Source organism: Schistocerca gregaria, chromosome 2 (assembly GCF_023897955.1).
Source record: "Schistocerca gregaria isolate iqSchGreg1 chromosome 2, iqSchGreg1.2, whole genome shotgun sequence".
Lineage (NCBI taxonomy): Eukaryota > Metazoa > Arthropoda > Insecta > Orthoptera > Acrididae > Schistocerca > Schistocerca gregaria.
The window spans coordinates 686,735,934-686,762,174 of NC_064921.1; the positions used below are offsets into that span (position 1 = coordinate 686,735,934).

Sequence of the window (26,241 nt, forward strand, 5' to 3'; positions counted from 1 at the left end):
AACGGACACTGTATTGAACACTTCGTTTAGTGATGTCTCACAACTGCAGGTCATATGTACACTGTCATGTAACACCTCTCAAAAGGCTGAATAACCACCTTTTGCAGAATGCTCCGTTGCGAGACGTCCGGGAGGGCAGTCAATGGAACTCTGTAAGGCACCGAGAGGGATGCGAAGCCATGTGGAGTCCCGTATCCAGCTGCGCTAGGTTTCTCGGTTTAGGATCTATGGCGCGAACAGCGCGACAGAGGTGGTCCCACAGATTCTCAATTGGGATTAAGTCCGCGGAGTTTGATGGCCAGGTGATTACGGTGAACTCATCCTGACGCTTTTCGTACCACGCACCGTCACCTTTGGGACACGTTACATTGTCTTGTCGGCAGATGTCCTTGTGCTGAAGAAAAACAAACTGCATGTAGGTGTGGACACAGTCCCCAAGACAGATGTACACTCATGTTGATCCATTGTGCCTTCGTGAATGATAACCTAGAAAATGTCACGAACACGTGGCCCAGACCATAATGCTGTCTTCTCCGACCTGGAACCTTTGGTTTCAGATGTTTTACACGGTACATACCAACAGCCATCTGTCTGATGGAGCATATAATACGACTCATCTGAAAAGCTACTTGTCGCCAAACAGTGGGCATCCAGTTGTGTTTTTGACGTGCAAATTCCAACGTTCGTCGCCGATGAACAGCAGTCAACGTGGGTGGAGGAACTCCGCGCCTGCTGCGGCGGCCAGCACGCAGCGAAACTCACTTAACGGTCGTTGAGGATACACCATTTGTAGCCCGTTGTTTTATCTGGGCGGTCAGTTGCTCAACATTAGCACGTCTATTCGCGCTTGTCATCTATGTCCCATGGTATACCACAGTTATCTCGGCGCCTGTTTTGAATAGCGTCATTTTGCCATGCACGGTGTACTTAAATCATAGCCGCAATCGAACAGTTTACAAACTTAGTCATTTCGGAAATGCTTCCAGCCTTGGTAGGAAACCACGATCATGCTTATTTGGACGTCAGATAAATCTCTCCGTTTCCGCATTATGACAACGACTGCAGTATTTTCCGCATCCCCTCTACACGATTTATATACTGTCCACTTCTAGTGCTGCCAACAGCCGTCTTAAAGACAAACTATGAGTTAATTACTGAAATTTTACAGTCCTTACTAGAAAAATTTTTGAACCATAATGTATAACAGTCACACCTTTTAAAAGACGACTTTGAACACAGTAGTGTAAAGAATATCCAGAAAAAAAGTCTAGCTTCTGCTTCGGTTTTATTTCTAGACACGAATACCTATGCTTTATATAAATAATTAAACCTAGGAATACCAAAGTATTTGCCGTAAAGCGCATTACGAAGGGATTGGAGGTGGAAGTATTTTATTCCTGGTCGGAAAAAAATTAAAAAGCAAACTAAATACTTAGACTGTTGTTGGCTTATGTTTAAAGCGATACTTTTGTGTAAGTAGGGTATGAGGGTATGAAGCCGAAAATACCTTAACACAGTCTTAGCAGTATCATCGCACTTACAACAACGCGGGCTATCAAGGGGGGGGGGGGGGGGGGGGGGGTGATGGGGTTCGTAACGCCCAACGTAGAAAAAAAAGAAAAAAAATTAAATGGAAATTTTGTTTACTGTTGACTTTTAGTCACAACATACTTTTTAAAGAGATATTGATGTGTAAGTAAGGTCCCAAACATGAAAATATTGAATACGTCCTTCACTGCGTAAAGAAAGATCTACTACTGGGCCTTAAATCTTTGGGTCGAGTTTAACTGAAAAATTTAAAACATTTATGGAACCTGAGACAATAGCCTATTAAAAACAATAAATACTTTTTTCCAGAATTTTAAAATACAAAGTAGCTTATTATATTTTCAAAAGCTGGGCATAAAGTACCCCTTTGTATTGCGAAGGTTAAGTTGCTTCATTCCACTTGCAACATAAAATACAATTCAGAACAAAGTATGAGACCGAAATCTTTGGTTCATACATCAAATTGTTCCAAAACATCCTTTAAAAGATGGCAAGTATTACATGGGTTTACAACTATTAGTCTTGGAACTGCTGCACTATTCAGGAATTTAAAAATTACCATGTAGAGTCACAACCACAAGAAACTTCTTTTTTTTATGAGTTTAGCAGTTTCGGTCTGTTTTAGACCATGGTGGCGGTGAAAGGAGTAGTCGCTATGTCTCCACGTACGCTAACTGCTCGTTGGCGCGGACATAGCGCCTATTTCCTTCACCGCCTCCGTCTACCATCATGGTGGTAGGTCTGAAGATGGTCTAAATTAGGTAAACTCACAAAAAAATAAGCTTCTTGCGGTTGTGACCATTTTCATTTAAAGTAATAAAAAACCGTTGCTCTCCAAGAGAAATGTTCTCAAAAGTTGCTATTTAGAAATGTTACAATTTTTTTCAAGATTTCCCCTTCTGTTCACCAACCCGTCCCGCTACTCTGGCCATGAGTATCGGTTAGGTAGCGTTGGCCAAGGTTTTTTTTCATTGTGTAACACTTTCGCCAGCCACTGTGGCCGAGGGGTTCTGGGCTCTTCAGTCCGGAACCGCGGTGCTGCTGCGGTCGCAGGTTCGAATCCTGCCTCGGGCATGGATGTGTGTGATGTCCTTAGGTTAGTTAGGTTTAAGTATTTCTAAGTGTATGGGACAGATGACCTCAGATGTTAAGTCCCATAGTGCTTAGAGCCATTTGAACAATTTTTGTAACGCTTTCCATTTCCGTCAATATATACTGTAGTCTAACAAATTACCTTCTACCTCCGTTTCTAATCCTTAATATGTTTTCACTGTTTTCCCCACATTAGTAAATAAAACACAGAATAACGCAAAAACGAATGTTAAGTGACTAACAAGAAAGTCAAAAACATTATTAACGCTTTAGTTCTGCACAAAACGAATACCCGCCACAAGAAATTGAATTACAGGCACCTATCTAGTTGCGTCTGGCCTTCCTTCTCGCTGTAATGACTGCACTGAGACGTCATGGTACTAAATCTGCGAGAATCTGAAACACAGGACTGCCCCCTTGATCCGTGATCGCCATAACATTCACTCACAAGTGATGGTCTAGGCCGGATCTAAGTAGTGAACATCTCTCCCGAGGCTGCCATAGCTTTGGTCAGTGGTCTTACGAAGAGGCCATCACGAAGGAGAAAAGGGGAGGGAGGGCAGTTTCACATGAACAATGTATGATGTCGTCCGTGGAATGAGGCGAAGTTGGTACCTCGTGACGGAACCACAAGTAAGCACAGTCGCTGCTGCCCACAACGTCGAATGAGACACGCTGGGGTAGGCATTCCCTCAAGACTTCCCTACGCCACCTCCGGAACAAACTTACTTACGTCAGAGTGGAGCGCCGCTCAGCCCCAGTCTGCAATCATCGCCTACGTCGACAGCATCGTCTCACTATGGCCAGCTGGGAGACAGTTTTATTAGACAGGACTATGCAGAAACGTTATAGACCCCTCTTCTTTGCGAGAAGAGACTATTATCTTGCGCTTTATCATGTGATTCCTTTGTGTTCAGTGACAGTAACGAATATTCATGACATTCCTGTCACAACGGACTGTTTCAAAGTATTTCATATTATAACATAGTGACCTAATAGTATATGCTACAGTATCAACTCGGCGTCCTCCAGACCTAAATCTAAGAACCCCTCACTGTGCCGACGAGTGTGACTTCGTCCGGCAGAACACAACGCAGAAAGTTTATTTGAAAATGCCTGCCACAAGCCATTCGTGCTGTCGAAACGTCATATTATCAAACATCCATCCACCGAGCAGCCCGAAACACACGCCTCCAATCAATAAGTATAAAACTATATTGTTCGATTCGGCATCAATGAGTCAGGTCAGCTATAGATGCTGTGGACGTTGCATTTGTGAATGCTCTCATTGTGAAACGACAGTAATTTCGCAGCCTGCTGCGCGCTGTTTTTGGATGTGAATGTCGCTAATTAAACTGATGCGCAGTTTCCTGTGACAGCACGTGTAGGCTTCCTGTCCGTGCTACTGTTGTTGTTTCTGTCATAGCCATGAGCGGATGGAGTCATTCAGTAGCGTGACAAGCAGTTTTCAAAGTCAAAAGAAGATAACATCTCATTAAAATACATGTTGCGTCATTATAACTTCCTTATGCTCTGCCTTTTTCATCTGTGACATTAATTTAATGAACAATAGACAACATCCTGCGCTTCGAAACTGGTGTTCTACGTCCTGTTCCTAAAGAACACGGCGCATATTTTTAAGTCCTCAAAATACTTGTCAAATCATATAATAATTCCGAATGTACCTTAATTTAATGTCGAATAAATTATAAAGTGATCAGAACAAATTCGTGTAAGGGTTGTAGCACAAACAATTAAAATAACGTGAAACGTCTAGCAAATTATTTCAAGAAGCTTTTTCAGCTTAATCTTTTAGAGAGCAGCTCATTAGAAATTTTGGAATGAAATTATATCGATAATCTCCCGCAATAGAAGAAATGGTGCGTGAACACATAATCGACAATTGTCTATAGAGCTGTGAACAACAAGTGGCAAACGCTTTCAATTTATGTTATCTCAAAATTCATTGAAATGTGAGCAAAGAGAAGTTTTTTAAAAACTTGCAACATATACACTATGTGACAAACTATCCGGACACCTGGCTGAAAATGACTTACATGTTCGTAGCGCCCTCCATCGGTAATTCTGGAATTCAACATGCTTTTGGCCCACTCTTAGCCTTTGGTGAGAGCTGCTACTCACCCAGGCATATGTTCAATCAGATGCTGGAAGGTTTGGAGCGCTGCACTGAGGAGAGATAACGATGTCAATCGGTGAAGCCGGCCTTCCAAAACACCCCAAAGGTGTTCTATAGGATTCAGATCAGGATACTGTGCAGGCTAGTCCATCACAGGGATGTTATTCTCGTGTAACCACTCCGCCACAGACCGTCCATTGTGAACAGGTGCTCAATCGCGTTCAAAGACACAATCGCCATCCCCGAATTGCTATTGAACAGTGGGAAGCAAGGTGCTTAAAACATTAACGTAGGCCTGTGATGTGATAGTGCCACGCAAAACAACAAGGGGTGCAACCCCCCCACCCTTCTTCATGAAAAACACGGCCACGCCGTAATACCACCGACTCCGAATTTTACTGTTGGCGCTACACATGCTGGCAGATGACGTTCACCGGGCATTCGCTATACCCACACTCTGCCATCGTACCGCCGCCACACTGTGTACCGTGATTCGTCAATTCACACAGCGTTTTTCCTCTGTTCAATCGTCCAATGTTTACACTCCTTACATCAAGCGAGGAGTCGTTTGGCATTTACCGGCGAGATGTGTGGCTTATGAGCAGCCTCTCGACCATTAAATCAAAGTTTTCTCACCTCCCGCCTAACAGTCATAGAACTTGCAGTGGATCCTGATGCAGTTTGGAATTCTTGTATGACTGTCTGGATAGATGTCTGCCTATTACACATCACGGCCCTCTTCAACTGCCGGCGGTGTCTGTCAGTCAACAGACGAGGTCGGCCTGTACGCTTTTGTGCTGTATGTGTCCCTTCACGTTTCCACTCCACTATTACATCGGAAACAGTGGAGCTAGGGATGATTAGGAGGGTGGAAATCTCGCACACAGACGTGTGACACAAAAAAATGGTTCAAATGGCTCTGACCACTATGGGACTCAACTGCTGTGGTCATCAGTCCCCTAGAACTTAGAACTACTTAAACCTAACTAACCTAAGGACATCACACACATCCATGATTCGAACCTGCGACCGTAGCAGTCGCACGGTTCCGGACTGCGCGCCTAGAACCGCGAGACCACCGCGGCCGGCGTGTGACACAAGTGACACCCAATCATCTGACCAAGTCCGAAGTCCGTGAGTTCCGCGGAGCGCCCCATTCTGCTCTCTCACGATGTCTAATGACTGCTGAGGTCGCTGATAGATCGTACCTGGTAGTAGGTGGCAGCACAATGCAGCTAACATGAAAAACATATGTTTTTTGGATGTCCGGAAACTTTTGATCACATACTGTATGTAGCCAAGCACCGTACAAGATACGCAATAAAAGCGACGCTAGAAACTTAAGAGCCACTTATAAATTCATTGAAATGTTAATAATGAGGGATTTAATCGCATTCATAGTGCCTAATATCACACGGGGCGGGGAGGGGGGAGAGAGGCAAAACGGGGGAGGGGAGGCAAGATGATCAATCGAAGCAGAGCCTGTCGTATTAACGATATTGATTTTTGTAGAAAGAAATCTTAATTTAAACAGGATCTTACCTCATCATTTTCACAACAAACAGATATTATTAAAATGAGGAGTAAAATGTAGACCAGATAAAAAATGATTAAATAATTAAACGTTAATAATCACGATTTGAGAATTAAAACTGGTATAAAATCTCAACCTGCCTTATTAAAACGGAACTACAATGAGTAGGTGTTTTCCTCAATTCCCATACTCCCCCGTTGCCTTCAGGGAGTTGGAATCACATCTTCACACACAAGTCACCTTATCCCCTTTAATTCCGGGAAGCGGGGCTATAAGCTCTGACGCCGCGTTGAATCGCATCCCAGATGTGTTCGATCGCGTTCAGATCTGTCGAGTTGGAGGACCATCACATCAACTGGAACTCGCCTCTGTGTTCTTCGAACCACTCTAACACACCCTTGGCATCGTGACAAGGCGCGTTATATTGTTGAAAAATGCCACTGCCGTCGCGAAACATGATCGTCCTGAAGGGATTTACGTAGTCTGCAACCAGTGTACGATGCTCCTCGGCCGTCATAGTGGCTTGCACGAGCTTCACAGGAGCCATGGATGCACACTCGACTGTTCCCCAGAGCATAATGGAGCCGCCGCCAACTGGTCTCCATCCCGAGGTACAGGTGTCAAGGAACTGTTCCCCTGGAAGACGACGGATTTGGACCATCCTATCGGTGTAATAATAAACGTATCATGATTCATCGGACCATACAACGCTCTGTCACTGTGTTCAGTGCCGATGGTCAAGTGCCCATTTCAGTTGCAACTACCGATGCTGTGGCTTTAACACTGGCAATGTATGGGTCGTCAGCAACGATTGCCCATCGTTGGGAGTGTTTGGTATCTGTGTTTTCATACACACTTGTACTTTGCCCATGATCAAAATCTGATGTTAGTTCCGCCACAGTTAGCCACCTGTCCCGTGTTACCGGTATGCCGACCCTATGACATCCGACATGTGTAATGAGGAGTAGACGCCCAACCCAACGACGTCTGAACATGGTTTCACCTTGGTTTCGTCACGTGTTGAAGACACTGACCACAGCACTCATCGAACAACCAACAAATCTTGTAGTTCGCGAAATGCTCGTGCGGAGGCTCCAGGCTATCACAATCTTCCCTCGATCAAAGATAGATCAAGCAGCTTCCCCACTCTATAAACGGGTAGCACCCTCAATGAATCTGAATGGACCGTGCGTGTGTCTGACCAGCAGTCATTCTTTGCCAATTCCTAGCCAGGTGACTCTGCTATGGCCTGGACGGGTTTAAATCGACAGCAGGGGGGTGGTCATAAGTTCTGGCTGATGAGTGTAGGTTGCAGAGAGTCTGGCATGCCATTACACGGCAGTCTTTGAGATTGTGCAACGTCATACAGTTGAAGCACTATGGAATGATGCGCCTGTATCTCTCATGGCTCAGTTCTATCCGATGAGCAGCTACTTTAGAATCGACGATGCTTCCAGTGTTGGCAGTGTTCGTCTTGTGTCCCAGGCTAAAGGCGACCCAGCCTTCGTCACCGGTACTGGTATGGGAACCACACAACTGTTGTCCTACGCCCTAGTCAGCGCTAGGTGACGCACAGAAGACACCGCGGCCCGCGAGCTGGAGTCCTTTGCAACATGTGCGGTGATGTGTTCTCAGATCGTTGCGTGGCTAGCACTTAGGGCTCTGCATCGGCCATTCCAGACCCTTTAGTATCGTCTAGCAGCACTGTGGTATCGCCTGACTGACAGAAGAAGAACCGCCAGGCTCTTTTAACTTTGCCAGTCTGTTCTAGTGGACTCGGCACGGACAGATTATGACCTGCTTTGTGGCAGTTTGTTTCGTTTGCGAATAAATCACAGCATTCATCACGTCTGCGTCCAATACTTCATTCTGTGCAGTGAATCGAACACCCTGTATGTTCCAAAGCACAGTACTGCCGTCACTGCCTATCGACGCTACTAATTGAACTAGCTGCACTACAAACAGGCCGTGCACGCCAGTAGGCGCATAGTGGACCAAAACACCTTTACGCAAAATGCAGGAACATCACCAGCCTTTTTCGACATTGTGGGCCAAGGTTCAGTGCTCGCAGTACCAACGACGCACCAGAAAGGCAGGTAGACCACAGCAAAGGCAGGCCAGCTGCCATACCTTCCACCTGCTGCCTTCTTTTGGTGCCTCGGCACAACAAGCTGGCACAGAACCTGTATAAATCTACATAGGCATCTCAGTCTGGCAACATCATCTAAGAGGAAAAGTCTATGCCAAGTGACGGTGCAACATACACTGACAGAAACAAAAATCGTAATACCAATATGGAATTGTGCTACATAAACGAAAGTTGGTAGGCATATTTCCACGTCTAAAAGACGATGTGTATTCGATAGTGAGCGTTATTTGTCTTTGGGATTGGACGTGGTAAGTTGATGTTAGTCAATAATGCCGTTAAGATGACAAAGATGCTATTATCAACACGTCACAGAGTTTGAACGAGGTTGTGTAACAGGGCTACTGGATGTTGGTTGTTCCATACGAGATGCTGCAGAAAGACTCGACAGAAATGTAGCCACTGTACATGACTGCTGGCAGCGGTGGCCACGAGAATATATGGTCGCGTAAATATCGGGCTCCGGAAGGCCACGTGGCACTACCGAGAGAGAAGACCACCATGTTCGGCGTATGGCTCCGGCATATCATACAGCATCTACAGCAGCAATGTGAACATCAACTGGCACCACAGTGACCAAACTAACTGTTTCAGATCTGTTACTTGATGGACAGCTCCGAGCCAGACTCCCTGTAGCGTGCATTCCATTGACTCAAAACCACCGCCATTTGTGACGTCAATGGTGTCAAATGAGAGCTAAGTGGAGAGCATGGTGGAGATCTGTCGTATTTTCTGATTGAAGGTGATTCTGCCTCGGTGCCACTGATGGGTAATTGCCACTTGAGGAGCTGAAACCAGTCTGCCTGCGTGCTAGATACACTGGCCCTACACCTGGAGTTACGCTACGGGTTGCAATTTCGTACGGCAGCAGCAGCATCCCCATGGTTATCCCACGCACCGTGACTGCAAATTTGCACGTCACTCTGGTGATCCCACCTGTTGCGCTGCCATTCATTCACAGCACTGCAGCGGGCGTTTTCCTTGACTTGGACAGCTCGATCACCAGATGCGTCTCGAATCGAGCACACATGGAACATAATCAGAGGACAACTCTGACGTCAACCACGAACAATATTAACGTCCCTGCAATATGCATTGAACTCCATCCATAAATTGTCACCCAGCACCTTAAAACACAACGCATGCACGTGGTGGTGGTGGTGGTGGTTAGTGTTTAACGTCCCGTCGACAACAAGGTCATTAGAGACGGAGCGCAAGCTCGGGTTAGGGAAGGATTGGTAAGGAAAGCGGCCGTGCCCTTTCAAATGAACCATCCCGGCATTTGCCTGAAACGATTTAGGGAAATCACGGAAAACCTAAATCAGGATGGCCGGAGACGGAATTGAACCGTCGTCCTCCCGAATGCGAGTCCAGTGTGCTGGCCACTGCGCCACCTCGCTCGGTGCATGCACGTTTGAACGCTTGCATTCATGTTCTGACGGTTACAGCGGTTATTAATGTACCAGAATTTCGTATCTGAAATGGCTTATCTCGTGCTTACATTAACCTGTGATCTTGCAATGGTAATCACTTAAGGGGACCACACCGTGGTTCAGGTCGAAAAAAATCGATTTTCGGTTTCATCATATTTCGATAGATAAGGTTTTATTTAAGTACTCTGAAAATGATTTTGTTGAAAAAAAAGTTTTCGAGCATTTAAAGAGCATTTTCCGACCACGTGTGTTTATGTGCCACAAGGCTGAGAAAACTAACTGTTGATATGAGAGGAAAAAAATTAGACGTTGTTGACGTTTGGGAACAAGGCTAAGAAAACTAGTTGCTGATATGAGAGGGAAAAAATTAGAATATGGAAAATTGTTGCCCGGACAGGGTCGGTTAACTAAAACTGCAATAGAAAACTTGCAGGTATACTATGGGCAGGTAATTAGGAGGTATAAAGAAAATCTGGAGGCACTGACGAGAGATGTTTGGGCCATATTCTTCCATAAGTCCTCTACTGATGATGAGCCATGTCATGGATTGTGTCCATCAGGAGAACCTTCGTGGTGCAGATACAATAGAACTCAGGCAACTGGAGAATCGTATTGTCATAAGCATTCTCCTCCTGCTGCTGTTATTACAGCAATCAAACCTATTTTCAGAGACTTGGCTCATCCTGACCTTCTAAGGAAACATCTGCATGGGCAGACACAGAACCCAAATGAATGTTTCAACAGCATAATTTGCAACCGCCTTCCTGAAACTGTATTTGTAGGCATGCATACAATGAAACTAGCAGTTCATGATGCTGTTATTACCTTCAATTGTGGTAATATTGGAAAGTGTTGGGTACTGAAAAAGCTGGGAATTAATCTTGGTGAAAATATGATCACTGGGTTGCAACACTGCGATAAAATGAGGATAGTCGATGCAGAAGGTCTGCATCTAATATGGCCAAGAAAGCAAGACAAACATCCAGGAAGGTGAAAAAGAAGCTGGAAGACCTGCTAGAGGCAAAAGAAGGGCCCTCATATGCAGCAGGACAGCTTTCATTAACGGCGAGCCGGCCTTTGTGACCGAGCGGTTCTAGGCGCTTCAGTCCGAAACCGCGCTGCTGCTACGGTCGTAGATTCGAATCCTGTCTCGGGCATGGATGTGTGTGATGTCCTTACGTTAGTTAGGTTTAAGTAGTTTCTAAGTCTAGGGGACTGATGACCTCCAATGACAAGTCCCGTATTGCTTAGAGCCAATTGAAGCAATTAATTAAAATTTCGTAAGTTTTTTCTTTGAAGTGAATTTCCCGAAAACTAAAATTTTCAGTGCATATGCCCCATTATATCAGAAACTATCATAGACAAATGAATGCAGAGACTCTGCATAACATAAAAAACTACTTCTGGTACTACATTCATTAATATTCCCCCATTAGGAAGTTCAGAAAATAATATTTTCTGCAGAAAAAACTTAATATTTCTTTGTTAATAAATTTAGAAAAGTATTTCTTAAAAGTTATGAAATGGATAAAGTAGACTATAGTACAGTTGACTCTATTAGCACAATGTAACACACAGTAAAAATATTAAGGTCCTGCATCAAATAGAAATGGGTGAAATACTTGCCTAAATTAACATGGGTTAGATAGACAGGGTGTGGCATCTTAAGCATGTTACCTGGAAAAATGTGTTCCTGAAATTTCATTACTCTAGATTAATTATTTTTTGACGTTGCGATGTTTTTTTCCCGAGGGGTATCGTCTCAGTTATGCGACTGGATTCGTGATTTCCTGTCAGGAAGGTCGCAGTTGGTAGTAATAGACGGCAAATCATTGAGTAAAACTAAAGTGATATCAGGCGTTCCCCAGAGAAGCGTCCTGGGAACTCTGCTGTTCCTGATCTATATAAACGACATTGGTGACAATCTGAGCAGTTCTCTTAGGTTGTTCGCAGATGATGCTGCAATTTACAGTCTAGTAAGGTCATCCGAAGACCAGTATCAGTTGCAAAGCGATTTAGAAAAGATTGCTGTATGGTGTGGGAGGTGGCAGTTGACGCTAAATAACGAAAAGTGTGAGGTGATCCACATGAGTTCCAAAAGAAATCCGTTGGAATTCGGTTACTCGATAAATAGTACAATTCTCAAGGCTGTCAATTCAACTAAGTACCTGGGTGTAAAAATTACGAACAACTTCAGTTGGAAAGACAACATAGATAATGTTGTGGGGAAGGCGAGCCAAAGGTTACGTTTCATTGGCAGGACACTTAGAAGATGCAACAAGTCCACTAAAGAGACAGCTTACACTACACTCGTTCGTCCTCTGTTAGAATACTGCTGCGCGGTGTGGGATCCTTACCAGGTGGGATTGACAGAGGACATCGAAAGGGTGCAAAAAAGGGCAGCTCGTTTTGTATTATCACGTAATAGGGGAGAGAGTGTGGCAGAAATGATACGCGAGTTGGGATGGAAGTCATTAAAGCAAAGACATTTTTGGTCGCGGTGAGATCTATTTACAAAATTTCAGTCACCAATTTTCTCTTCCGAAAGCGAAGATATTTTGTTGAGCCCAACCTACATAGGTAGGAATGATCATCAAAATAAAATAAGTCGGAGCTCGAACAGAAAGGTTTAGGTGTTCGTTTTTCCCGCGCGCTGTTCAGGAGTGGAGTGGTAGGGACATAGTATGATTGTGGTTCGATGAACCCTGTGCCAAGCATTTAAATGTGAATTGCAGTGTAATCATGTAGGTGTAGATGTAGATGCACTGCGACACTTGGACTCCACCATCGACGAGCCGAGTGCGACTTCCAAGTCCACTCCCATGGAACAGGTGACTTCCAGCTAGTGGGTCAACTTCGGCATCACTTCAGTCTTAGCTGGACTTCTGCGTTGGAAGGCAGCCGTTCGTAACCGAGGTATTGGGGCCGCCTATCTGCCTGTACATGTACACGCAAACTGACGCTGTATCCCTGCACTCGCAATGGCAAACACTGCCGCTGCTAGCATCACGGCGGCCTTCAGCGACAGCTCGTGCACCTTGGCCTAAACAGCGGAATCGTGGCGGTGCAGTGCATGCGCTGCCTTCAGAGTTATGCTCAGCATTCCAACACAGCCGCCAACTCAATGCTAGAACCACCGGCCTCGCGCTTTCAGCGCACGCAGAGGGGGTGTTGCTGCTACGGGATGTCGCTACAAAAGCTGAAACTTGTTTTCTAATAAAATGTGTGTCTTTTAATGATGTTTTGTTGAGGCAACGCTGGACAACATACCGATGTAAACCCACTGTCTCAATTCAACCCTACCACTATAGAGGTAATCCATCCTGGGCCCGTACCCAACCTACAAACTGGATCAAGTATTCTTCTTGTACAGAATATAAGCACAGCACGTAAATTTTTTTACTTGCTCTCCCTCACAGTGCTGCTATTCTAAGTCCAGTAATGAGGATAATTTCATACGACTCGCGTGAACTTACTTCTCGACATAGTCTGCTTTGAGGGGCATACACTTGGTACACTGATCCTTCAGCTTTTTCATCGCATCGGAAAAGTATGTTCTCTCGAACTCTATAAAATACTCGTTAACTGCAGTTATCATTTCCTCATTTAATGCAAAATTTCTTCCCAACAAACGAAACATTCAACTCAGGGAAGAGAAAGAAGTCGCTGGAGGCTAAGTCTGGTGAATAGGGTGAATGGGGAACCAATTCATATCGCTGATATGTGGAATGGTGCATTATCCTGATTAAAGAGAACTTTTCTGCGTGCCAACCTTGGTCTCTTATACGCCCAACAAAAGTTTCAAACGATCCAACAATGAAGCATAGCATGGTCCAGTTATAGTTCTGCCCTTTTCTAAGCAGTCTGTGAAGATTATTGGTTGGGAATCCCATAAAACTGTGGCTATCACTTTAACGTATGACAAAATGGTCTTTACCTCCTTCGATGCACTTCCATCAGCCATTGTTTTCACTGCCGTTTTGATTCTGGTGTGTAGTGATGGATCCAGGATTCATCAACACAAATCAGCGGATTGCGATAAAACATTGCCAGACATTGTCATGAAATGTTGCGCCAGATACGCTTCTGGTCAACTGTGAGCAATCGCAGCATCTACGTTGCACACAGTTTCTTTACAGCCAATTCTCCGTGTATTATAACATGCACTAACTCAGTTAGGGGCGTACACTGCCAGAAAACACGTGAATTTTAGTGGGGCTGTCTTACATCAACTACCATATCACGGATTTTGTCAATGGTTTTCTTTTTGGTGACCTCAACTGAACTTCCGGAGCCCAGTTCATATCCGGTGGTTGTCGGACCACGATTAAATTCATAAATCCAAAGGTAAATGGTCTTGAATGATGGTGCGGAATCCAAGTGAACTTCACCGAGTTTTGATTTGTGTGGCAGTCCAATCCTTGAAATGAAAATGTTCAATTACAGCACCAAACTCTGTTTTATCACAATTGACACACTAGTTCGGATAGCTGTCTGCAATGACCTGTACGCTCTACATTGTGGAAATTCATTAAATGTTCGTTGGAATAATCAAGCTTACCAACCATGCAAAAAAGTCTTGCATTCTTTCTTGGAAATTTACCAGATATATCGAACCATCCTTGTGTATCACTAGCCATCCTATTCCATACCCTTGGTTTCATGCAAATTGTTATTGCTTGCTAATCTGAGTACCTGGACAGGAAGGAAGAATTCAGCTGAATGAAGAGCTGTAAACAAGTTTTGTACGAAGTTTGAAACAAATTTCTTTCTAAGATACTTCCTAGCAGATTAAACTTGTGTGGGTCTCGAACTAAAAACCTCGCCTTTCACAGGTACTAGTTTTCACTATCTAAAGTATGCAAACAAGACACGCCTTCACAGCTTCAACACGGTCAGTTCCTATCTCTTCTGTCGTAGTTAATAAACTGGAAACTCTCTTCGCTAATCGGTTCGACAAGTACAGTTTTAGTTGATAAAAACACGTTTTTGCAAAATAATATCTTATTTTTGTTTATTTATTGATCTTATACGCAATTTACGCGTATTATCACGATACTGAGTGAAAATATTCATTGAGAGACTTCCCTGACGTAATAAAATCATCAGTGCTGTATCACTGAACTATTCAGGGAGTTTAAAAAGGAATATATGTATTTAGATCGCATATTTTCGTTAAACTATAAAACATACAACTATGCAACTTGAGACTCGTATTTACGCTTCTCTGGCAGACGACGAGCTACGGAGACTACGCAGAGGCGACGACAGCAGTGGCAGTTGGCAGCGCTGATTCGAGCGGGGGCCCGGAAACTGGTACAGCATTGCAGTGTATGGTGAACGGACCCGCAGTTTCATCTAGCAGCAACGCAGCACGCCGAAGCACAAAGTTAAGTACAGTGCTTTTGAAAACTTTGTGTGTTTGTGGAGTCAAACTGAGAAAAATGGCTGAGTTTCAACCAAGTGACAAAAAGGCGGAACTAAGTTGTGATAGTGGGATGGAGACAGGGGAAAATGACCCCATGAATTTTAGTTTAGACGTGTCTCAACCCAATTTCAGTAGTAGTTTGACTGATTCATCCTAGGTTAATTATAGTTTGGAGTCAGATCCAAATATGTCAGTGCCCAGTGAGTTACAGTTACCCATGCCGGTAGTTAATGTTAATAGGGACATTGTATCAGCAAATGAGGGGGCGAAGGATAATGTCGCCAGTATGCTGATGAATTTATTAACTAAGATGAACGTGTTGGATTCCAATATGTCAAGTAAGATGGATTCCAGTATGTCAAAATTGGAAACTAATATGTCAAGTAAAATGGATTCAAAAATGTCTAAATTAGGATCTGATTTAAGTAATGAGATGACTAAAATGGGCGCTGATTTAGATTCCAAAATATCCGATCTCAGAGACTGTTGGAAGCAAGATTTAGCAGTGCTCAGTAGTAAAGTAAAGGTTGAAATACAGCAGGTTAAACTAGAATGTACAGAAAATATTGTTCAAGTGCAAAGTGAATTGACGACACGAATCGAACAGGTTACTGAGGATCAACAGCAATTTAAATTCCATGTTGATGCAGAATTAGATAAAGTATGTGAGCACATAAAAGTGGTAGAGAATTCCAATGAAATTAATCATGCCGCCTTAGAATGTAAAGTAAATGATACCAAAATTCGGTGTGAGAAACTTGGAGAGCAAGTTGTAAATAAGGTCAATAATTTAGAGACTCACATAAGCCATTTCAGTGAAAGTGTGAATGAGCAACTTTGTGGGCATGAATGCAGACTAACCAAAGTAGAACAGTGTGTTTCTAACCATAGTGATAGTATAATTTCCAGTGGAATAATTGAATCTACCGAGGTTGCGTATGTTACCCACAGACAGTTTTTAAAATTTGACCCAAGTAAGAACATGCACCCCAGAGAATTTTGGAACGATTTTGAAGACGTTTTGCCGAAAGTATGGAGCGATAAACAAAAGATAGGCTTTATCACTTCAAATTTGATGGGAGAGGCCAGAGTATGGGGGAATTTAGCCTCTGAAAAATACGCGAAATTGTCAGAATTTAAATTAGCGTTCTTTGAGGAATACTGGGGAAAGAGAAAGCAGATGGATGTTCTTAATCGGTTCTGGTCGGGAGAGAAGTATGACCCCAAGAGAGAGGGCATCAAACGATTTGTTCAAAGGTGGGTAACAACTCTGTCCTACCTTAGTAATAAGTTAGAAACAGAACAGATCATATTAGGGGTAGAAAATAAGCTACCGTGGAACTGGAAAACTAAGATCATATCTGCGCCCCGAGATAACATTGACAAGTTCGTACAGTATTTAGAAAGGGTTGAATCCGTCCAAAAAGAAGAAGAAAACATGAGGAGGGAGCATCGCCCGCCTGCTAGGCAGAATGACAATCGCGCGGATGTAAACATTAATAGGATGGGTGTTCAGAGAGGCGGCGGATACCGTGGCAGTTCACGTGGTAGAGGAAGAACATATGTTAACAGGTTCAATGAACGCGAGCAGTATGACAGCGGCCGACAGATGTCAGGAGGTGAGGCGGTCAGCTGGAGGCATAGTGATGACGCACCGCGCTCGGAAAACCATTAATTGTCTACGAGTGTGCTGGCGATCGTAGGCAACAGCGTTTAAAGTTAAATCCGCTGGCAAAACCATTCATAAGAAAGCAGCCTGAACGACCACCTAACATAAATGTTGTTGCTACAAAATTTAGGGAGGATAACGTAAAACAGACAGAGATAGTAGCTTTAAGTCAAGTGGAGGTTAATGAACCAATTAACTGTAAGAATAATCATAAGAAGCCACTTATTGAAGAACTAAGTACTAGTTATAAGGGTAATAATCAGAAAGACATTATGCACAGTAAAACTAATGAAGAGCTGTCGGATAGGGGTGAGAACAGTAATAATGGCAGGGTTGTGACTGTGCTTGATAAGATAATTGATGTTGTAGATAGTTACGAAGAAGAGGATAGATTAGAGGAGGAGGTAGAGGTTAATGACGACGCCTTGGATAGGGTCGTAGAAAAGGAGGTTAATGAGAAAGAGGGGGAAACATTGGAAAAATGTTTTGACTTAGCAATAGTGGATAGGCTAATAGGAGCTGCCACTAGAATTGAGGGTGATAATAAGCATGAAATAAACCCTGTAAGTGTGAATGTGATTGCCACCCAAAAGACAGGCTTCGAAAGGAGAGAAATTGTGCAAGATTTATTGGAGGAAGCAGAACCCAAAATAAATAAAGAGTACTTAGGGCAACCGATAGTAGAGCTAAGAGTATTAAATGAACCAGTTAAATGTTTGATAGATACTGGATCGGAAGTCTGTGCAGTATCCCAGAACTTGGTAAATGAACTCCCTAACAGTAAACAGATTGTCAAGATGCCAGTAAGTGGCTTGAACATTGTAGTAGCAACCGGTAAGACTAAGAAGACAGTAAAACAGGAAGTGTTTCTACCCATAGCATTTAAGGAAGTAGAAATAAGACAGAACTTCTTAGTTATAAATGGACTGAGTGTAGACATATTGGTGGGGGCTGACTTTTTGAATAAATATGAAGGATGGGTGAATTTTTCTACCAATGATGTTATGGTAAAAATTAAGGGTAAACTAATTACTATACCTTTCATCGGTAAGCAGCTATGTGAGGATCCTGAGCAGAATGATTTTCCTATATGTATTTGTAAAACAGAGAAATTCTTGGAGGGCTATAATGAGTACGGTGGCAAAAAAGTAGAGGATCCGTCTGAGCTTGTGAGTGTCAGAAATAGGATCGAGGAGAAATTACTAGAATTAATTGATATTGATGAAGCAAGGAAAAACGATTTAAGACAAATACTAGTCAAACATGCCGAGGTTTTCTCAGATCAACCAGGGCTAGTAAAGGATTATGAGTGGTTTTTGATACCTCAGAGAGCTTTGCACTCTTTGCAGAGCTAAGTGCGTGACGAGCACTAGGTCTCGAGTCGTTTGACAATATTTCTTCCACTTTCTTTTCCGTATTGTCAACCTACCTCTTCTTTCATTCAGAACTAAAATTCTATCGTCTTTCCTTCTTCTCTATCGTAGTTTTTAAGTGATAAAGTGTTTAAGTAATGAGTAGGAAAGAACCTCAGTGCAGTATAGGTTAAGCGTAAGGAATGAGTGTAAGAGAAAATCAAAAAGGATTAAGATACCTCAGATAAGTAATAAGTCTCAGTAAAGTAAATGTTTGGCCTAAGGTGTGAGTAATGCCCTTAGAAAGGTAAAATAACTAAGAAATGTAAGAGCCTCAGAAAATATGGTGACGAACATTGAAGCTGTTTGTTAAGTAACAGAAAGATATGTTAAGACGTAGCATTAAGCTAATGTTTAGGAAAGGAAATGGAGCAGTACAGCAAAACTGTCTGTTCAATGAAGTCAGAGCCTCAGGAGGTGATTTAGTGGTAAAATGAGTAAAGGTACAGTGCAACAAGGTTGACTGTCAAAGGGGTAAAGGAAGTTAAGTTAAAGGGACAGTGCAGCAGGACTGACTGTCAAATGAAGAGAAATATGTGAGAAAAGGAGAAAGAATGAGCATAGTGTTTGGCTAGCTCGATATTAGGAAAAAGTGAGGCTACGAAGGTGAGTAAATAAAAAGCTTAATGTTGGTAACCAGAGGTGGCGTTTGTTGGTAAACAGAGGAGATGTTTGTAAACACAAGGAAGTGAGGCTACGAATGTAAACAGAGCTGAGGCGACGTTGGTAACTCAGGAGGTGGATGTATGTTAGAAAGTATGGGTAACGAGGTTTCGCAGATTAGTAGGAAACGCTTTAACAAATACTAACCTGAGTGTGTGAAGTATGAGTATGAGAGTTGTAAATTAAACCCGAATGTGACTAGAGAAAACCTGATGTTGACAAGAAATTGAAGTAACTCCAGATATGTGAGATGAGGAAAGTACCCATGACATCGATTCCATTTTTGACCAGAGACACACAAAGCTCCCCAAGTTTGTCGTAGAGATTAGTATAAGGATTGTAGTGTTGATAAATGAATAAGTAAATATGTATTTTTCAGTGTTTAATTTATGATACAGGACTACAGGAGATTGCCTGGAGACAGAATTGTAATATTGATAATTTTGTGTATATTTTATATTGTTGTGTATTGTACAGGAACTGGAGAGTCACCAGTGCTGGCGGAGATTTATTATGTATTTGTGAACTATTTGTAGGAATTGTTTTTCTTAGTATTTCTTATGTAACCATAACTTGTTTGATTATGAGATGAAGAAGTAATTAAAGAGTAAATAAGTCAATTCACTTTTCACTTTAAAAAAAAAAAAAAAAAAAAAAAAATTTGAAAATTGTACATACTGTAAAGTAAATTTTATCAAAAATATGAGACTTTAGAGTCAAGCAGATAGCGCCATTTATCGCTGCTGTAGGTTAAGACGTAGCAGTTAGAAAGGGAACTGAGGCCAGCTGATGTTTCAGGTGCGCCGAAGTAAACAGAGGTGGTAGCACGAGACTTGAAATGGACCTCCCAAGCAGGACCCGGTCGAACTACGAGTGCTATCAAAATCTTAAGTGTAAGTGGTAAAAAAGTGACGCTCACCATAGCGATAGTAGTGTTAGTGTGCGTGTGACGTACATCAAGATAGTATTTAGGTTTGTTTTCTCTTTCAGGAATTTGTAAATAGAATTTTGTAATCTGAAAAATTTTTTTTTTGAATGATGATAAAAGTGCATGTTTAGATATAAGATGTTTTGTAGGTCGTCAGCCCTAGGTATAAGTGGATGATTGATGTACAGGAACTATAAATGTTAAATAGCTGTTTGAGTAAATCTTTAATAGAAATTTTTTTAGAAAACTAAAAGTTTGTCATGAATGAAAAAATTTAGTTTCCTCAGGAGGTGTGTGGCGTCGCAACTAGTGCGAGCGCACAGTTTTCTATCAAATATTTACTGTGAAATGTAGACAGACTGTAAAGTAGCCATCAGATTAGCATATGTGCTGTAGCGGGCAGATTACCGGTGTCCGTTCGTCTGACATCACGACCATATGGCATGTCTGTACCGTGAGAATGTAAGACCTGTGCGCTAACTAGCCGCGTGTATAACGTGGAACTTTCATCTTTAATAACTTCTAACTGAGGAACCTGAGGAAATTAAAAGTTAATATACTAGTTTCTGTTATGAATAAAAATAAGTCATCCAAATTTGAGCTTTGAAACCTGCATATTTTGGAAATTAGAAAAATCTTACAGAAAACGCAAATTTCTACAATTTTCGAGTCTAAATAAATACCATTATGTATAGATCACCTTCAGTGACCATCCAACTATGAAACAAAATCACCTTCCGTGCTTTTGTATTTATTTTGAGAATTTTACTTTTAGAAATTCACCTATAACTTTGTTAAAACCATAAATGTTTTGAATTTTTGTGAACAGTTATTTTATATGAGTAGGTGAGAGTGAATGAGTGTGCCTGAGTGAATGAAAGAGGGACATTCGCCATTCTTTGCAAGTGTATAAAATCTAGGTTGGAACTCGCAAGTGTTCAGACGATGTAACCGTGGGAACAGAGTCGCCAGTGATTCCCCATCTTAGTGAATGTCGGATGTCCAAGAGTGTATGGTATTGTACAAGCCGCCAGAACGTTCGCGAGTATTTAAATAATTTCTGGAAATAAAGTAAAGTCTAGTTTTCCTTTCGGTTTGTTAAATTATACAGTAAATTTTGTGTAACAAGAAATCATGACGTAAATGATTCAGAAGTCATGACTGGTGCGTGCTAGATTTTGGCGCGAGGCGCACCAAAAGAGTTAATTCTGATTGGCTGTGTGATGTGTGAGCCAATGAGATGCGAGGACGGTTAGCGGACTAGGAGGGGGAGTCGCGAGTGGATGAGGAGTCGCGAAGGAACTGTGATCGAGAAGAGACATGCTTGATGTGTCCTCGCGAATAATGTGTAAAATGAAGTCATAAAACGGCTTCATCGGTTCGGTACTGTGCGATTTGAGACTGGAAGAGTCCAGTAACGCGTAGTGTGAGTTTGAGCGAGTTGTGACTTTTCGTTCCGCGAAAGACGCGAGTAACTTTAATAATTAAAAGCGTGGCGGTACTTAGTAAACTTTTACTAAGTGCTTATGGCGAGCATTAACGTTAAAAAACGAACTATTATTGAACATCGACTGCAAACGTGTATGTTAGAAAATCGTCTGTGTTGCAGTTAAGTAAATTCCGTAACTTTGAAAGCTAATTCTGGCGGGGTTTGAGTGTGGATAGAATTGTGAACTGAACTTTCTTCAAACGTAGATTAGCGGGCTGATGATCAGGCTTAAAGACAATAAAGAGCTTAAATAGAATTACCAACTTCGCGTTCTCGTTTGAGTAAACAATTACTACCATTCCAATAACTCAATTTATTTAGGAAGATTGCTCATAGATTGTATTTCAGCAAACATGTATCGCGGCCTCCGGTGAGCGGCTATTAAATTGCAGTTTCTTCAACACTGCTTTTCTGCAATTTTTCCAGTAGCTGCTATCAGGAGAGGCGAGTGCAGCAACTACCTAAGAAACGAGGTAGGTGGATTTTCTTTCAGGGAAAGGAAACTGCGCGATAAGAGCCTGACCCGTCGCACCATGTTCGGGGCGAATTTTCATCCACAAAGGGAGTTCGTTGAAAATTGTTCGATAGGGAGAAGAAAAGGTGAGGACCTGAGGGCGCAAGATTAGGTAAACAACGTGAATGCGGGATGAATTCCCAACCCAACTCATGTACAGTTTTTTTTGTCAGTTTAGCAGAATGAAGCGGGCATTATAATGGAACAGCATCTCTTCACACAGACTTCCTGGTTGTTGTTCCTGGATTGCTCAGCAAGATCTTTCATTTGTTGACAGTAAATGCCAGCAGGAATGGTTACCCCTCCGGCAAGAAATCCGTAGTGCATCACACGGTCGCTTTACCTCCAGATGCATAACATTATCATTTTTAGAAGCATGCACGTCTTTGTACGGGGAGCTGCTGCTTTATTTGGGCAAGATCATTACTTTATTTTACTTATGTTAGCATAAAGACACAATTTCTCGTCACCAGCAACGAGACAGGACAGGAATCGTCGATGTTGTTCATGAGCCTATTTATGACGAGCAAGCAGAGGTGCACAGCACCTGCTGACTTTTGTTTAGAGCATGCTGTACTCATACTCGTTTTTATAACGTTCCTCATTGTATGAAAATGTCTGACAGTGATGGAATAATCACAGTTCATCAGATCTGCCACTTCACTAGTATCGTTGTGGATTACTGCGTTTAAACGATCTTTATCTCACACTGAATATCTTATTGAATTCGGAGAATCACTAATGTCAAAAAGATCTTCCTTAAAACTAAGAAACAATTTCCTTGCAGTGCTCTGTCCAGTGGCACTAACCCCATACACGGAGCAAATGTTTATGGCTGTCTCCGCTGCTGTAACAGCTCTATTGAACACAGAATAGTGCGTCGGAAACGTTCCGATTTATACACTTGGCGCTCCATTTTGTAGCGCCCACAGCTCCACACACTAGCCCCAAACGACGAAGTGACAAAACAAACTCGAATAGCAACAGTGAACCACAAACAAAAAATGACAATCGATAGATAAACTCATAGCAACCGGAATACTAACATACTAAACAAAAATGATACGAACTTTTGCACGAAACTAATACTTTACAATAAGTATATTCTGTTTGAAACACCGTGTACAATAATCAGTTATATCATTTAAAATGTAACAGCACTGACTAAGTCGAGACGCAGTCAAGAACGAGGAGTAAGGAAATGGCCGAGAATTTCGAAGACGGCCCAGAGCAGATAGCGGCAAAATTGCAGAGAGCGCCCGCAGTAATTTACGCACTGGGCGAGCGCCACGCCACCACTGGCTGCCAGAGTCCTGCGGCTGCCACGCCCTCCACGCCCACCTCTAGACGCCAAACCGGCGGCAAACTCCACATAGTGCACGCATACCATTCGCCGGCTCCTCTCAGCCGCTACGTCTCCCTTGACGCAAACTTCATGTGGCGTCTGCCAAGAGTTCCACTTTCACTCTCTCGCAGTCAGTGTGTGTTTCTCCCTATGTTTCCAAAAAATAGTCACACGCTAGGACTTTGCAGGAAAATCCCTGCCGACAACGAAGTTTCTTTTTAACAGTGGTTGAACGGTGGTAAGCAAACAGAAGAAAAATACCTGGGCTCTTCCCGCGATAGAGCACCTGCAAAGCTGGTCTGTCCAGAAAGTATAACGCTATATGCAGTTGCCGATTCTGGCCAATTAATATCACAGAAAATCAAGGATCCGTTAGGTGATAATCATAGTAGCTCATGAAAGGTAAATACACCAGAGGCAGCTCTGACGTTGGGCTTAAAATGAAAGCAAGACTTAAGAAAACTCAAGACGTATTCATAGGATTTCAAATTAATTTGTCACCATCCGTTTCGTTCACTGAGCATCTTCATCTTTCCCAGTTGTGCTTAATTCATTTCTTAAATGGTATGATTGCCTTTAACGTTAGGTACGACAACCAGACCATTTCTGTCATGACTTCAGCACAATTCGGCACCATGAAGTTCAGCGAACGATACTGGTCTTAAAGCAATAAATGTGTAATAATATAGCTGAGGTGTTTTTCATTAATTATTAACAAGGTAAGGGAAAGCGTCCCATGCTGTTGTGGTCTTCATTCGAGTACACTAGAACAAATCATATTCGAGAGTACCTTTACGTAGGAGTCCTAAGAAACATATCAATACAAGGGTGCATAAAAGAAGCGTCAGATAGTTTAGGAACTTATTCTTACCAAAACATTACAAAATGTTCATATGGACATCGGTACAAAACGCTTGTTATGAAAGTATCAAAACAAGTCCCCATAGTAATTCCTGGGAGTGTAATTTACCTCAAATGCGAATTTTTACTCATTTTCTTTTTTTTTATGATTCTCGTTTGCTCTGTTTTAGAGTAACTTCCATCACTACGCTGTATTTAGTGCCTAAAATAAGGGATATGGACTATACACTGATCAGCCAGAACTTGTAACCACGTCACCAGCTAGGAATGGTTGCTACTCAGACACACGCACGGGGCATGTAGTATCAGTGACCGTGATGTCCATGTGCAGAACAGTGAAGGCGCGCGATCTATCTGAGTTTCACCGAGGGATGACTGTGATAGCCCAGAGCCTGGGAAAGAGAGTTTTGGAAACTGCACGACTTCTTAGCTACTCGAGGAGTGTTATGATGAGTGTCTTTAACACGCGGCGAAACCAAGGTGAAACCACGTTCAGACGTCGTGGGGTTGGGCGGCTATCCATCATTACAGATGTCGGACGTCGTAGGCTAGGCAGACTGGTAGAACAGGACAGGTGGTGAACTTTGGTGGAATTAACAACAGACCTTAATGCTAAGCAGAGTACAAGTGTGTCTGAACACACAGTGCACCGATCACTCCTAACGATGTCTAATGTCTGAAGATGGCCTTGTAAGCCGAAAAACGGTTAGCAATGAAAGTAATATTGTAGAACAAAAGCAAACTGGTGCTTTTCATTTATTATCATAACGATGGCCTTCCGCAGCCAACGACCCATGCATGTGCCAATGTTAAAACCATAATATCGGCAACTACGACTGATATAGACACGTCACCATCGGCACTAGACGTTGGCGCAGTGGCAGAGCGTTGCATGGTCTGATTAATCCCGATACCTTCATCATCCTGTCGATGGGAGGGTGTGTGTCCGTTGTCTTCCAGGGGAACAGCTCCTTGACTGCGTAAAGGAGACAAGCCGGCGGCTGTTCCATTATGCTCAGGGGAACATTTACGTGGGCATCAGTCGCTCCGATGGAGCTCGTGCACGGTTTTATGACGGCCAAGGAATATCGTACACTGGTTGCAGACCACGTAAACCGCTTCATGACGATCATGTTTCCCTATGGCAATAGCGCTTTTCAACAGGACAATGCGCTAGGCCACAAGGACAGTATAGCGGTGGAGAACGCGGCGTCAGAGCTTATAGGCCCCCTCCCCGGAATTAAAGGGAATCAGATGACTCTTGTGTGCAGATGTGGTGTCAGCTCCCTCCAGAGACCTACCAAGGCTTCACTGCTTCCATTCCACGACGCGTCGCCGCTGTTATTCGTGCCAAATGTGGATATACCGGCTGTTAGGTAGTTGGACATAATGTTCTGGCTGACCAGTGTATGCACAGTGTAGTAAATGTGAATGCTGACACAGCACGCCCTCTTCATACTGAAAGTTACCCTGGGAGACAGGTACATCTTGCATGAATGTGTGAGTCTACGTACGCTTGCGAGGCAGTCTCATTTGTAGATGGTGCATGACCATGATAAGTATGAACGCCTGAGTTTCAAGAAAGTGTACTTCATGGTTGAAACTCCATCAGCTAACAGGGAGAACTTGGAGGGGCTTTTCACATGATTGTATCGTCAATTATCGTAACAGTCACATCTGGGATTATGATAACCTTCACGTAGTGCCACAAGACATACATATCCTTGTTTTATCAGGCAGTTTGATGGCAGTCCCAATATGTACTTTTCTATCAGTGGCCATAGGTACCCGTTGTGATCAGTATTTTTCCCAAGTGAGAATGCCACATTTTCTGGTTCAGAAGAACTGCTATGACCTTCATTATGTCACAAATACTTTAAGAGTAGCACCACTTAAGATACGAGGACGTGCCGGAAAGTAATGCCTCCGAGTTTCTTTATGGAAAATCTCTAAAGGCTTTTTGAGTAAAACAAACGGCATTAACATTCTGCATCTTTATTCTTCATGTCTACACGTTTATTCCTCGGCGTAGTCACCCTGGC

At 42.8% G+C, this 26,241-nt stretch overlaps 1 protein-coding gene across 2 annotated transcripts in view; it reads right to left on the bottom strand.

Annotated features, from left to right (window-relative positions):
• The window catches only part of LOC126334765 (uncharacterized), a 1,160,035-nt gene that overhangs the window by 823,123 nt on the left and 310,671 nt on the right, over positions 1-26,241 (bottom strand). The gene's annotated exons all lie outside the window — the stretch shown is intronic.